This window comes from Vulpes vulpes, chromosome X (genome assembly GCF_048418805.1).
Source record: "Vulpes vulpes isolate BD-2025 chromosome X, VulVul3, whole genome shotgun sequence".
Taxonomy (NCBI): domain Eukaryota; kingdom Metazoa; phylum Chordata; class Mammalia; order Carnivora; family Canidae; genus Vulpes; species Vulpes vulpes.
Genome location: NC_132796.1, coordinates 14,035,792 through 14,050,334, shown reverse-complemented (window position 1 = coordinate 14,050,334; position 14,543 = coordinate 14,035,792). Strand labels below are relative to the sequence as shown.

The 14,543-nt window shown below is 44.2% G+C and overlaps 1 protein-coding gene across 2 annotated transcripts in view; it reads left to right on the top strand.

Moving 5' to 3' along the window:
* The window catches only part of RAI2 (retinoic acid induced 2), a 387,183-nt gene that overhangs the window by 212,547 nt on the left and 160,093 nt on the right, over nucleotides 1-14,543 (top strand). For both annotated transcript variants that reach the window (XM_072744882.1, XM_072744880.1), the window contains exon 3: nucleotides 6,120-6,227. The gene's annotated coding sequence lies outside the window, so the exon portion shown is untranslated. The remainder of the gene's footprint in view (nucleotides 1-6,119; nucleotides 6,228-14,543) is intronic.

Sequence of the window (14,543 nt, the reverse complement as noted above, 5' to 3'; positions counted from 1 at the left end):
GCACCTGCTAAGCATGTTCTCCTAGAGACATTCTCCTAAAGATGTTTGCACTAAGCAGCCTTGGGTGTGTGGAGGGAGAAGGACATGTACTGGATGACAACAGGATCTGTTACAGGCACTTATAAGCACAGGGAGGGCATCCAAGGCCACCCTGGGGAGATTCTTTAGTCCCGAGTTCAGGGACGAAAGTGGGCAGGATAAACACTGAGGTTTAGTGGAAATGCATAACTGTTTTCATATGGGGTACTGAGGTGCACATGTTAGGAGCCCGGACTAAAAAAAACATTATCTTTATGTCTCACTGATAGCACAAATCAGATGATCACTTGGGCTGTGGCATCTTTTCTAGCCTGTGAACGGGTAGCCTGGAAAGTAGTACTGTTACGTGGCATGGCCCGGCTAGGGGTAGGCTTTAGCATCCCTAGAGTTTCCATCAGCCTTTCTCCAGAGCCACTTTGAATAAACACCAAGACCACAAAGAAGCCAGGTGACTGTTAGCAAATGCAGCCAGACAAGGCACCCAGCCCACCTCAGAGCCCGTACGTAGAACAGATTGCTCTCCCAAGGCCTAAGAAGTTCCAGAGCCGCCGCTCCTCAGAGCCCTTGGACCGGTTGTGGGTGAACCAGTGACGCTTAGAATCCCCTGTGGCACCTGTTTAAAGGTCATATTACTGGGCTGGGCTCCTGAGACACCAATTCAGGGGGTCTGGAGTGGGAGCTGGTTATCTGCATTTTAGACCAGACTCCCAGATGATTCAAAACTAGTGTCGAGAAGCGCCATCTGAGAACCTACTGGGCACAGACAGAGGAAAAGAAGAGGAGGCAGTAAAGAGGCAGAGAATGAGGAGGTATATACACGGGGATGAAAGGAAGAAGACACGTGTGAAAACTTCCAGTGGGGTGGGTGGCTCGGAGTGTGAGGCGGCGGGGGCCTCCTGTCTCAAATAGTTGCCTTCAAGTCCCGAATGCTAAGAAGCAGGCTTCCTTCCACTAAACTCTGAAAGCAAACATGAGCGTTTGAAGCTCCATGATCTAAGGGAGTAGATTGAAGTGAGAGAGCTTACCCGGGAGATCTTTGGGCTGGGAGAAATCTCTCCGCAGTGCTAGATCAGGGCCACACGGGTCGTGTGTACCCAGCAGGACTCCCCACACGTTGCGACTGGGAGGGAACCGACATCTGAGAAACACCTGGGGAGAAAGAAGACCTGGAAATGCCTGACTGGACTGTGCATGGTTACAAAAGCATTCATTTTCCAAAAGGTTGGTTTCTTTCTGCTGTATGGTTCTTAGGGGGGCTGAGAACACAGCCTCATCTTCGAGACAGCGGAAACAAAAATGAGCTAAAACCCAAACAAACAAAACTGAAGTGCCTTCAGAAGTGCTTACGCCACTTCTGTCTGGGAGGAAAATTAATGTGGACCCACTGAGAGACCACATGAGTGAAGTTTAGGCAAGTGAAGGGCAGACTTCTGGTAGATTGGTCCAGCGGTTCTCACGCTTGACTGCATCCGAGTGGCCAGGAGGACTTGTTAAAACACACCGTGGGGCCTAGGTCGAGTGTCTGATTCACTAGGGCTGGGGTGGGGCCCGAGGATTTGCTGCTGCTGCTGCTGCTGCTGCTGCTGGTCTGGGGGTCATACTTTGAGAACCACTGGGTTAGACCACGGTCTAAGGTTTAGAGCAAGGTCTGGAATGTCCAAGGAACCGAGATATGAAGCTTTGTCTAAAAACTGGGCAAGGGGAGAAGGTATCAGCAGACCCTAGTTAAAAACATAGTGGAGAGAGCCTCCAAGATGAACACCTCCTTACCTTAGGTGAACATTTTTACCTGCTATCTGCATGCTTCCCTTCTTGGAGGAAGGAGGAACTTGACCCATCTGGTTCTAGAAAATTCTGAGACTAGAAGATGATTTGTCTGTAACCTCAATTACTTGCTACTAACAAGGTAGAGCCACAAATGCCCTACTATACATGCCTGGGGCTTCATAATATCTTCTGGTGACTTCTTTTCCCTCTCCAGGCAGTGCTCGCCTTTTATTTTAACCTGATTTTACATGCATGCAATGACTAGGAAAAGATAGAGCTTTGTGACCACCAAAAGCTCATATTCCCCTCTGGAGTTTTTGCTAAGAAATGGTTACCCGGCCGGGGAATACGTTCTACAGCCCCACCTCCGGATGTGGCCCTGGAACCAGTCCTCATCAGTGAAATATGACTGGAAGTGATCTGCAGCACCTCCAGGCTGGGGTTTTGAAGAAGTGTATGAGCCGCATCTGTGGTCTTTCTCCTTTGGCTGGCTGTCTGCAAAGGACTCTGGGATTCTGGCACAGCGGAGCCATGAGGTAGAAGAAGCCTGAGTTCTGGCAATACTCACTTGCTGACCAGGAACACCTACAAAGGACTGTTACGTGTCAACACACTTAAATTTGGAGAGTTGTTTGTTATAATAGCCGGTGTTATGTCACTTGAACTAACAGAGGGGCTGCTCACCCTGAGACTTGCCCTTCTGGACTGTTCTGCCCTCTTCCTCCTCCCCCACCTGAGTCTCTTCTCTTCCATTGGGATTATTCTTTTCTGCTATGTACTGTGGATTCTTAACCTGAGGTGTCTATACAATTATATGTGGAATACCATCCATCAGTGCGTTTTTCTGGGAAGGGGGTCCGTTGATTTTGTGGGCTTCTCATAGGGGTCTAGGAGCCCCCAAACTGTTAGGAAGAACCATTCTAAGAAGCCACCAGAAGGTATTATGAAGCTCCAGGCATGTGTAGTAGGGCATTTGTGACTCTACCTTGTTAGTAGCAAATAGTTGAGGTTACAGACAAATCATCCTCTAGTCTCAGAATTTTCTAGAACCAGATGGTCAAGTTCCTTCTTCTCTCTAGCTCTTTCTTTCCTCCTACTTCTCTTTCTTTCTTTCTTTCTTTCTTTCTTTCTTTCTTTCTTTCTTCTTCTTTCCTTTCTTTCTTTTTGGAGGAGGGAGGTGGAGAGAGAGAGAGGAAGAGAGAGAGAACCTTAAGCAGGCTCCACACCCAGCACGGAATGTGACTCATGGCTCGATTTCACAACTCTGAGAACGGGACCTGAGCTGAAGTCAAGAGTTAGATGCTTAACTGACTGAGCCACCCAGGCGCCCCCACCCTTCCTCTTCCTTCTAAACAAAAGTGCTATTTCCAGGAGCAGCTTCCTGTTTATAATGGATGCTTTCATCTGTCCATCTGAACCAGAATTTGGTTGGTTAATTGAAAAAAACAAAACCAGGAATCATTTTTTAAAAATGGTATGTGCAAACTATAAACATTTTATTTAACTTAAAACATGTAAATAAACATTCATTCACTAAACTTTTGATGTACAGCCAAGTCATTTTCTTTGAATAAAAATCAGCTGATGGGAGTTGCAGGCTTTCCTTCTTGCACGAGCCGTATCTAAAATGTACTGTCTCTGATTTCCAGTTTTGGAAGTGGAGCAAGAATTTAAGACACTTGTGAGGTGAGCTTAGTGCATAATCCTCCCAGTTTTTAAATGATTTTTCACTCTTCTTATAATTGTTTGGCAGACACATAATTCAACAGCATTTTTAGCTACCTGCTACTATTATATCTTCCGAAATTGCAATTTTGTTCTCATAAAAACAACTCCTTTTTGCATTCATATTTCATAATTCACATGTTCAAATTACTTACTTATAATAGCAAGTACAATGGGAACAATTGTCCTAAACAGGTTTGGGAGCAAACACAATCAACTCTTAGTAAGTGTAAACAGTGGGAAGAGAAGTGTGCGTGGTATCAGAGTGTGGCTCTGAGCATTCAGTGGGCCATGGACCTCAGTTGGCGTGTTTTGCAGAGGGAGTAGGGAGCTTTGGCTTATTTGGTGTGGAGCCAGCCTCCAGTGATCCTTGCCTTTGGTATCCACACCTTTATGTAGTCTCCTCTCACAGTGAATTCATGGCTGGTCTGTGTGACCAAGAGAACACGGCACAAGTTTCTGTTGCATGGCTTCTGAGGGTAGGTCTAAAGTGTGTTGGGGCTTCTGTCTTGGTGTCTTAGATCACTCGCTTTGGGAGAAGTGGTCATCATGCCACAGACATTCAAGCAGCCGGATGGTGAGAAACCCACATGGAATGAACCTGAGTTCTCCCACCAACACTCAGCACCAACCTGCTGCCTCGGAAGCAACAGACTGGCCAGTCCCAGTCAGGCCCTGCTGATAGCTGTCACCTCGGCCAACAGAACTGTACTCTCAGGAGAGACCCCAAGCCAGAACCACCTGACCAAGCTGCTCTTGAATTTCTGACCAATGGAAGTTTTGGAAGACAATGAGTGTTTATTGTTTTAAGCCACCAAGCGTTAAGATGATTTGTTACACAGTAATAGACAATGAATATATTTGGCAAAATGGTTTCGTGTCTGCCATTTAGAGAAGCTTCTGCAGTAATGGGGTGTCCAATGTACAGGAAACTGCCCTAGCTGCATCGGCCTTTTGGAGTGGTGGCCACAGACTGTTGAACAGGGATGGTTGAACAGGGATAAAATAAGGTTGGGATCATGAAGGAGAATGGACCACGTGAAGCTAAATCTAGAAATCTTGGCCTTAGCACCAAGCTACCAGGGTTCAGCTTGATTTCGGGAGTGGTCAGATAACCAAAGCTTTATTCCAAGCGTAGTGCATGGAACAGCAGCATTGGCATCACCCTGGAGCTTGCTGGAAATTTAGCATGCTGCGCCCCACGTGGTGGGGGCATACTGAATCTTAATCTGCATTTTAATGAGATCCCCAGGGGATTTATATGCACTTTAAAGTCTGGGGAGCACCTAACCAAAGGACTATTCGTGCAGTGACTTGGGAATTGAAGGGAACACATTCTGAAGGCAGAGCTTCTAGAAAGGATTCTCTTTTTCTGGAGTTAAAATCCCTAACCAACAGGAACATTACGGAATCACTTCCTGAGTTAGGAGAGGTTGGATTTCATGTCCTTCAAGATGAACTTGAGTTTTCAGCATTCTGTTGATCTGTTCTGTGATCCTCGGTTCCAGTTTCATTGTGTCTCAGATGGTTACTGGACCTGTCCTGGGAGCCCAGGCCCTGGGCTTCACGGTCTTCTTTCTTCCTACCCCTTGCGTCGCTCTTGTTGGCTTTAATAAGGCAAATTCATCAAAACCCCAGTGATGTTTTCCTGCTACTTGAGGGTGTAGATTTGGCTCCAGGGAGAAAAAAAAACCCACATTTCTCTGATTGTGGTATACCTAGCACACATGGCTTCCTGAGAAGGGGAGAAGGCCGGCTGCTTGCTCCTGCTCTTTACCTCCTGAGACTCTTCACAAGCCACTGTGAGCTGGAAGCAAGATTTTTTAAGGAGGCTGGAAGAGTCATTAATTATGTTATCACAAAAAAAAATATTTCGTGCTTTTTGTTTTGTTTTTTTTTTAACATTACAGCTGCCATTGCTGCTGGTAATACCCTTTTATTTGTCCAGGGGGGTTTGCTCCCATTAGATTAGATTAAGTGTCTCATTTGAGGCACAATAACAGATCTGGCCCAGGCTTTAGCTGCTGGCTGTGGTTGACTGATACCCAAGCTTTTGACTCCCTGCTGCGTATCTAAGCGGTACAAGCTGCAGTCAATGCATTTAATCTACATAAAAAGAACACAAATTGCACGTTAGCCTTTTTGAGTCCAGTAATCAGGTTCCCCCCCACATACACACCTCTCCCCCCCCCACCGCTACCCCCGCTCTACTGGACAATTTGAGGCACCCTTGTGTTGCACAAATTTTTTCTGAGTCAGGTAAAAAGAAAAGTCTTTTGCATTTTAATTGCACTTGATCTGCACGTTGAATGACCTCTGTAATTTATATATTGTTCATAGTTAGTGCTTTCCACAGTCCTGCTGCGCGGCTGATAACATAATTCACAGGCGCACACCTTGGGCTCCGTGGGTAGGGGCTTGGGTTTTCTGTGCTCTCCGAGTTTGCAGAATTCTCTCGCTCTTTCAGATTCAAGCCGCTGCGCTTGATGTCAGGGACTATCTGCTTATGCAGATGTAGCGAAAAGGCCACTCAGTGAGCCCCAGCCTGCTCCTTTGTTTACATTTAAAGATTGCCCTTTCCTTTCCAGCCGCCTCCGCTGTTTGCAGACCCGCCGGCTGTGTGACGAGCTTCCTCCACACCCTCCCTGGATCCTGCAATGAATAAACTCTAGCTGTGGAAAGAACAGCAAACACAGGTAGGCATCACCCCGTGGCAGGCCAACTACAGGGGCTGGGAGAGCCGAGACAATCAGTAAATACGAAGGGCATAATGATCAGGATGGGGAGATGGCTTTTTTTTTTTTTTTGCATTAGATGATTAGCTCTTTAGTACTAGAGCTATGCCATTTTTGTGAGTTGAAAAATACTCTAAGCATTTAAGACAAGTGGGAAACCAAAGTTCAGTTTTTAGGAAACGTTTAGGTGTTTAATCGTTTTGATTTGCTTCATATTCACACTGAGGCTGTATTCCTCATATCCTCGGGTAGGATTGAGTTGGATTATTTTGGCCCATCTCAGGTTTGGCTTAAGTGGTTTTGCCCCCCAAACCTTTTGGTGGTAAGAGATTAGACCTTGCCACTCAAAGCGTGGTCCACGGTGCATCAGCATGCATCAGCATGATCGTCACCTGAGACGAAGCCACAATCTCAGAATCTGCATTATAACGAGATCCCCAGGTGGCTTGAAAATTGCAGTCTTAGAAGCACTGAATTGGGTCTCAACCCTGGCTGCACATTCAAATCATCTGAAAACCTTAAAAAAAAAAACCCAACAAACCACTAATGCCTGGACCCGAAGCCCAGAGATTCTGATCTAATTGCTCTAGCATAGAACCAGGCATTGAGAATTTTTACCACCTGCTCACATGATCTAACATGCAGCCAAGGGCAAGAATCACAGGACTATACAGAGTCTTAGAGCAGGATTCAAAACAAACAGTTCTAAGCCTAAATCAGTGTCCTATGGACATTTTCAAAATCCTTTTACCCAAGCTCCCTGGAAACCAACAGGATTTTCAGCACAACTTAACCTGACAAGTATTTCTTTAGTGCCTCTTATGGGTCCATCTCATCATGGCCCACATGTCCACTGAGACAAGCCAAGAAGCCAAAATCACCTTGTGGACAAGAGTGAGTTCCCTGTAGAGTTCCCTTCACCATAATGCTGAGAGGTCACCCTGTGTGTCTGCTGATGGCCCCATGGGACCCAGAAACACACCCTGTTGTAGAAGTTGCAGGACACACTGATCAAGGTTCCTAAGAACTAGTTGCAGAGAATCCCAGTTTCATGGGCATGCATGATTTCATATTTTGACATCTCGCCTGGCATATGTTTAGCAAACTTTCTGATTTTTTTTTAATTAAAGAGAGGCAAGTAGCCCTTCAGAAAATATTTTGGAAGCCAGAAGAACGAGGTTTGAGTTCTTAATTTACCACTAGGCAGTTTGTTATAATTTCTGAAATTTACTTTAAAATTCCCCATAAATTTGGGGTACTTGCATGGCTCAGTGGGTTAAGCATCCGACTCTTGATTTTGGCTCAGGTCATGATCTCAGGGTTGTGGGATCGAGCCCCCCATGTCAGGCTCCATCCTTAATGGAGAATCTGCTTGAGATTCTCTTCCTCTTCCCTCTCCCTCTGCCTCTCCCCTTGCTCACACACATGTGTGTGCTCTCTCTCTCTCTCTCTAAAAATAAATAAATAAATCTTTTAAAAATTTCTCACCAATTATAGAGTGATATTACATGCTGCAAATTTAGGTTAAGCAATAAGCCAGATGCAGATCGATCATGTACACCCCAGGGCTGGTGTGTGGGCACTCCAAGCACAGCACCCACCCTCCACAGGCTGCTGCTATACCCATTTCTGCTATCTAGATTATCTAGCTTTTGCTAATGAGCATAACAAATGTCAGAATAAGGTTTTATTATTGGAATAAATAAATGACTTGTTAATTAGCAAGATGAAGGTTGAAATGAGCTCTCATTGATGAAATTGCATGAATTCAAGGTAAGTGGATCTGCCCAAATATTTTAGCAATATTTCTTATTCTTGCATGAGCGAGGTTTAAGAACCCAGTGATATCCGCAGCTGGTACTCTTAGGGATAGTACCCAAGAATTGAACCCTATGTGGGCCTTTGTCCAACCATTGGTTTAGGAGGATTTCTGATTGCCTGATGCTGGCTATAATGAATTACTGACATGCTTTGTGGTTGTTATATACTTTTTTGAGTGAACCTTTTTTTTGCAAGGTAATAGAATATGGGCTGAGGCTTGCTTTCCCCATAACCTCGTCCTGAGGCTGCAGTGGAGTAGTTAACCCTCATTCATTCCAGCCTTTACAGCGGCAACCATTAGCTTTCAAAAATATTCTCGTAGCTGAGTATGAACAAAGGGGCATGATCAGCCACAACCCAGATAGTTTTGTGACTTGCAGTTTCTTTTTTTTCTTTTTTTTTAAGATTTTATTGGGCAGCCCGGTGGCTTGGCAGTTTAGCGCCTGCTTTCGGCCCAGGGTGTGATCCTGGAGTCCCGGGATCGAGTCCCACATCAGGTTCCCTGCGTGGAGCCTGCTTCTCCCTCTGCCTGTGTTGTGTCTCTGCCTCCCTTTCTCTCTCTCTCATGAATAAATAAATATTTATTTTCATTATTCTCATGAATAAAAAAATAAATAAATATTTATTCATGAGAGAGAGAGAGGCAGAGACACAGGCAGAGGGAGAAGCAGGGTCCATGCAGGGAGCCCGATGTGGGACTCGATCCCAGGACTCCGGGATCATGCCTGGGGCCAAAAGCAGGCGCTAAACTGCTGAGCCACCCAGGGATCTGTGACTTATAGTTTCAAATCTAGTTGCTATACCTCTCCTAAGTCTCAGGCAGTTTATTAAAAGAAACCAAGAGGATCATCAATGTTAAAGATATTTTTCTGGCTAAAGATTCTAAATCTTAAAAAATTCTAACATATGAAGAAAAGTCAAACAGACCAAAATACAGTAGATCTTGCTTTTGAGCCCCTTGTACCCCCCTGCTGGGCCCCCTCAATCCCAACGCATATTGTGTGACTCTTTTCAATAATCTAAACCCTTGGGAAACTTAGCCCATGCTTGCCATTCTCTCTGTATGGTCCCAATTAAGTCTGTGGACTGTAATATGGAATCCTGACAAGGCTCTGAATGTTGCTAAGTTAATAGAATATTCTGGCAAAAAGCAGAGTGGAGGAGATGATACTTTACAATTGTCTCACTTAGCATGCTCCTTTTATTCTGAGAAACACTGGCAATGGGGTTGGTTTCAATTTAACATTTTCCTTTAAGGGAACCTAGCAGTGGTACTCCTCTCCCAGTGTGGTTTAGATGAAGCATCAAGTCCGATGACCCCGAGGCAAGTCTGCTCAGTGCTTTGTGGGGTCAGTGAAGCTATTGCAAGAAGCAGACCCCAAACTGTGAGGCTCAGTCACTTGCTTGTTCCAGCAAAGGAGGAAGAGCATGTTTAATTGACCCATTGATAGATAGTTATTCTTATTTTATTCTCCTAAACAGCCTTGGTATCTTTCTATTGTGGCTTCCCGAGGATTCCTGGCCTGAGCCTTTTATAGTCCCTAACGAAGCTATTGTACTATTTTCAGTCAAGATCTGTGGCATGAAACAAAGAAGGCACTTGACAGAGCTGTTTCCAGCGCAGTTATTGAAAATAATCCCAACCTATTGGGGCCAAAAAGAACCAAGATCAAGACAAAGATCAAACTGTTGTTGCAATCTTGCGCAATAGCGGCTCCAATGAAAAAATGCTGGGCAGCAAACCAGCAGAGACAGTTCATCTCAAAGACTTTTCCTTAGAAAAATTCTTCAAGACATCTGGCCCCCAGCTCTGAAGTTTTCCTGTTTTGTGTTATCTAAATGTTTGTTGGGTTTCAGCTTTGCTACGTGTTTTCGGTTTTCTAAAAGAATTTACCTTTATCTTAAAAAACAGCATGAAATGAATGATCCCTTAAGGGCTTGAAGCAGGTTATAATTGCATATTATTGTACCTGACTGTATTTTAAATAATGGGAACACAAAAAATATGAGTATCAGAAGTCTTGGTTAAAATGTCCATGAAAGATGAAACAGGAGGGGTTGACAGGTATTTCTTTAAGGTGATATGGGTGGTTCAAGTCTACTAATTGGCTACTAAAGAAGTTCATTTGTTCACCATTAGGTCAAACTAAAAAAAACCAGCCCATTTAAAAAATATATTTTATTTATTTATTCATGAGAGACACACAGAGAGAGAGAGGCAGAGACATAGGCAGAGGGAGAAGCAGGCTCCATGTGGGGAGCCCGATGTGGGACTCGATCCCGGGACTCCAGGATCACACCCTGAGCCAAAGGCAGACACTTATCCGCTGAGCCAGCCAGGCATCCCACTTAGCCCATTTCTTTGAAGGGAGGTGAATATTAAACTCCAGTGGTCCTGATGTTTTCCCAGAATCAAGTGCCATGCTCCTTGAACTCAGGCAAGATATTTTTCTTAGATAAACATTTCATAAATATCTACTATATGCCAGTTGCTGTGGTGGGAGATTAGGAGTATATCCTCAAAAATCCCAAAGCTGTAAGGAGGTATGGATACATGTTTGAGAACCACCAGCTATCACCTGATTTTGAAATCCATGAGCAAGCTTTGAGCTATGGAAGTGCTAATGACAGCCATCCAAGGCCAAGAGGCCAGTAGAAATGAGATGCAGATGTGGTACCCTAGAGATTGGAAGTAGGGCTTGAGAGGCCTAGGGGATTTGATTTTTTAATTCACTCCATTCTCACCTCCTTACCTTTGTTCTTCTATCTCTGAAGACATCAGTCTCTAGGCAGGAGTGAGTGATTAAGCCAGTCACTGCAGTGAGCATCTCAGCCATGGCTCTCCTTCAGAATCGAACTTAAAACAAAACAAAACAAAACAAAACAAAACAAAACATTTGCCCAGTTTCAGAATCAGAATTACTAAGATGGAGCTAGGGACTCCATATTCTTATAGCATTCTCCTCACAATTTTAATGCTCATCTTAGGTTAAGACTTCCTGGACATAGAGCCCATGTATTCAGAACACTTCGTACTAAGGGGCCAGGAGACTATGAAAGAGAGAGAGAGAGCCAGGTCCCTGCCTACAAATGATTTATTGCAACCAGAGAACTGTAGGGAGAGAACACGAAAATAATAAAGTGAGGGAACAACCCAGAAAGAAGGCCATCGAACTCTGTTACATTTACTGTTTCAGAGGTTGTAAGTAGTATTTAAGCTTTTGCACAAGTAGGCTCACCTCTAATATTTGGCTTTTTTTAAAGATTTTATTTATTCATGAGAGACACAGAGAGAAAGACATAAACATAGGCAGACAGAGAAGCAGGCTCCTTGCAGGGAGCCCGATGCAGGACTCCATCCCAGGACCCCAGGATCAGGACCTGAGCCAAAGGCAGATGCTCAACCACTGAGCCACCCAGGTGCCCCTCACCCCTCGTATTTGTAAGACCTGTAACCATAGTACAAATGGAAACGTGTGTGAGTGTGTGTATCTCCAAATACTTAAAAGTTATAAATAAGCTCAGAAACTGTTAATCAAAATATGTCTATCCCTCTATCTTGACAAATACATTTTTGTAAGACCTGAAAGACCAGGTTTGAATTTAAAGTTACTGGATTCCTTGGAGTTCCACACTGGACCATAATGACATGGGGAGAGTAAGCTTGGGTTCCTAGCCTATGGCCCAGCTACCCTTCCCTTCCCCCTTGTTCCATCTCCCACTATAAGGAGCCCCATGGGTGAATGGACCAGTGCGCTGGAGTCTCTCTCTAAATTCTATTCACATCTCTCTGAAAACAGCTACTCCTTTGGCTTCCCTCTAGTATATCGTATTCATACTGAGTACATCATCTGCCCTTTGGAAGAGGGACCCAGGGAAGAAGCCCATGCAGTCTCTAGAAGCTAGCTTGGGTCATTTGGTCAGGGAATTCCAAGGTTCCTTTTATCTAAACCATGGTTTAGAAGGTTCTGGCCTTGCTAACTCCTCACCCTGTAGGAAGGGGCCCAGCCAGAGTGGAGTTCTCTAATGGTCAAGGCCAAGGATAGGGCCCCTCTTAATGGGATCAAAGAATACCACTGTGTCCACACAAGATGACAGATGAGTCCTACAAACTATAGGCTATGGGAACATGAAAATCTACCTCACTGACCAAAACTTAGTTATGTAGCCACAACCAGCTAAAACTTGCTCCCAGATAAAAATGGAGATTCTATTCCTGAGGAAAAAGAGGAATCGGGTGGCAACTAGCAGTGTCTGGCAATGGGCTTTTGATTTCAAACAATAGAAACTGACTTTGGAAGATTTAAGCAAAAAGGGAATTTACTGGATGACTATTGGGTGATTCAGATATTTGATAGGCTGAGTCGAGGGTCAAGCTCTGAAAGGGAGCAAATGATCTATCCAGAACACCATCATCGACCCAACCCTCAGAGCTGCCATCACTACCAGACTCTAAATGATGCCACTGATGCTATGTATACTTTCTCAAATGTCCCTACAGCTTGACATCATTCTTCCTAGAACTGTGCTGTTAAATACGGTAGCTAGTGCATGTGGTTAGTGGTACCGTATTGTACAGTGCAGATATAGAACATTTCCATCATTGCAGAAAATTTCTTTGGACAGTGCTAGTCTAGACTCAAAGTCCTGGACCAAGGCATCCAATTTGCCAAGGGCTAGCCATAAACTATTATGTGCCTACCTCTTGGCCATCAGGAGTACACCCCACACCACAGTGCAACAGAACTTGCTCACAATAGGGAGGAGGTGTGGATGCCTGGCAGCTAAAAAAGCAGGAAATGTCCTCTGCACACTTACTGGCAGTGTGATCTTGGGCTAACTACTTTTCTAGCCTCAATTTTTTTGCATCTGTACAATAGAAATAATGATAACTGCCTCTTAGGATTGTTATGGAGATAAAAAGATAAGATATGAAAATTACCAGGACCATCTGCATTAATGGAGTCTCAGATATAATAATAACCAAATGCAGTGCATGGTCTATGATTGGACTCTGCTTTGAACAACCAGCTGCAAAAGACATTTGGGAGACAATTGGGGGAAATTTTAATATAGAATAAGGGTTAGATAATATTAGAAAATTATTGTTAATTTTGTTAGGTGCGATGATGGCATTGTGATGATATGGGACCCTATATCCCGGCTAAGAGTTTTTAAGGATAAAATATTATTGTGTCTAGAATTCTAAATATAAAAAATAGATGACAGAACTATGACAAAATGTGCATTGTTAAATCTAGACAATAGGTAAATGGACATTATTCTTATTCTGTCTTATTTCTGACATTAAAAAAATGATTTAAGAAAGAAAAGTACCATGTCCCTAACAGGAATTCAATAAATGTGAGTTTCTTTTTTTCTCTCATAATCTTAGGGACCTTATAGTCATCTCAAAATGGCTAGAATGCTTCCCATACTTTTCCCAGCCAACCTGCCCCACTTTTCCCAAGGCTACCTGCTTCCAGGCTTCCTGCCCTTTCTGTGACGGCACACTCTCTGTATCTGTGGGGTCCTTTGAATACAAAGAGTAGTTTGCCCAATAATGGGAGGAGCCTCAGAAAGAGAATGCTTGTCCTTATCACTGATATAAGATGCAAAGCCATGGGATGCCTGGGTGGCTCAGCCATGAAACTGCTTTCCGCTCAGGGCATGATCCTGGGGTTCAGGGATCGGGTCCCACCTCAGGCTCCCTGAGGGGAGCCTGCTTCTCCCTCTGCCTGGGTCTCTGCCTCTCTCTCTCTCTGTCTGTCTGTCATGAATAAATGAATAAAATCTTAAAAAAAAAAAAGATGCAAAGCCTTTCCCCTTGCACCAGAGCAGGAGTTCAAAGAAAGATCGGTGTACTGGTGATCATTTTCATATATGTCAGATCAGCCCCCTTTCCTGATGCCTAATTTAGAAAGAAGTGATGTTGGGAAAGAGGAGGATGTGGCAGCCAGTTTTTCACTTTAGTTGATCCACTTATTCAGTGAATGTAGAGGTATGGAGGTTTGGAGGGTTTGAGTCATCTCACAAAGATTGATAGTGGGAGACAGGCAGATGGACCTAGAATAGATCACCCAATTTTCTCTCTCTCTTTTTTAAAGATTTTATTTATTTACTCATGAGAGACACACAGAGAAAGGCAGAGACACAGGCAGAGGGAGAAGCAGGCTCCATGCAGGGAGCCTGACGTGGGACTCGATCCCTGAACCCCAGGATCATGCCCTGAGCCAAAGGCAGATGCTCAACCACTGAGCCACCCAGGCATCCCCTCAAATTTCTCTTTGAGTGGTCATGAGAAATGACTTACCAAAAACAGGGATTGTGAAGCCTGTGGCAAATAAACAGCAAGTTACAAAGGCTAAATAATGTCTTTGTGTAGTGTTGAAGTAACAACAGTTTCCATGTGTATGTGAGATCAAGGCAAGTAGCCAAGATCATCAGTGCCTACTT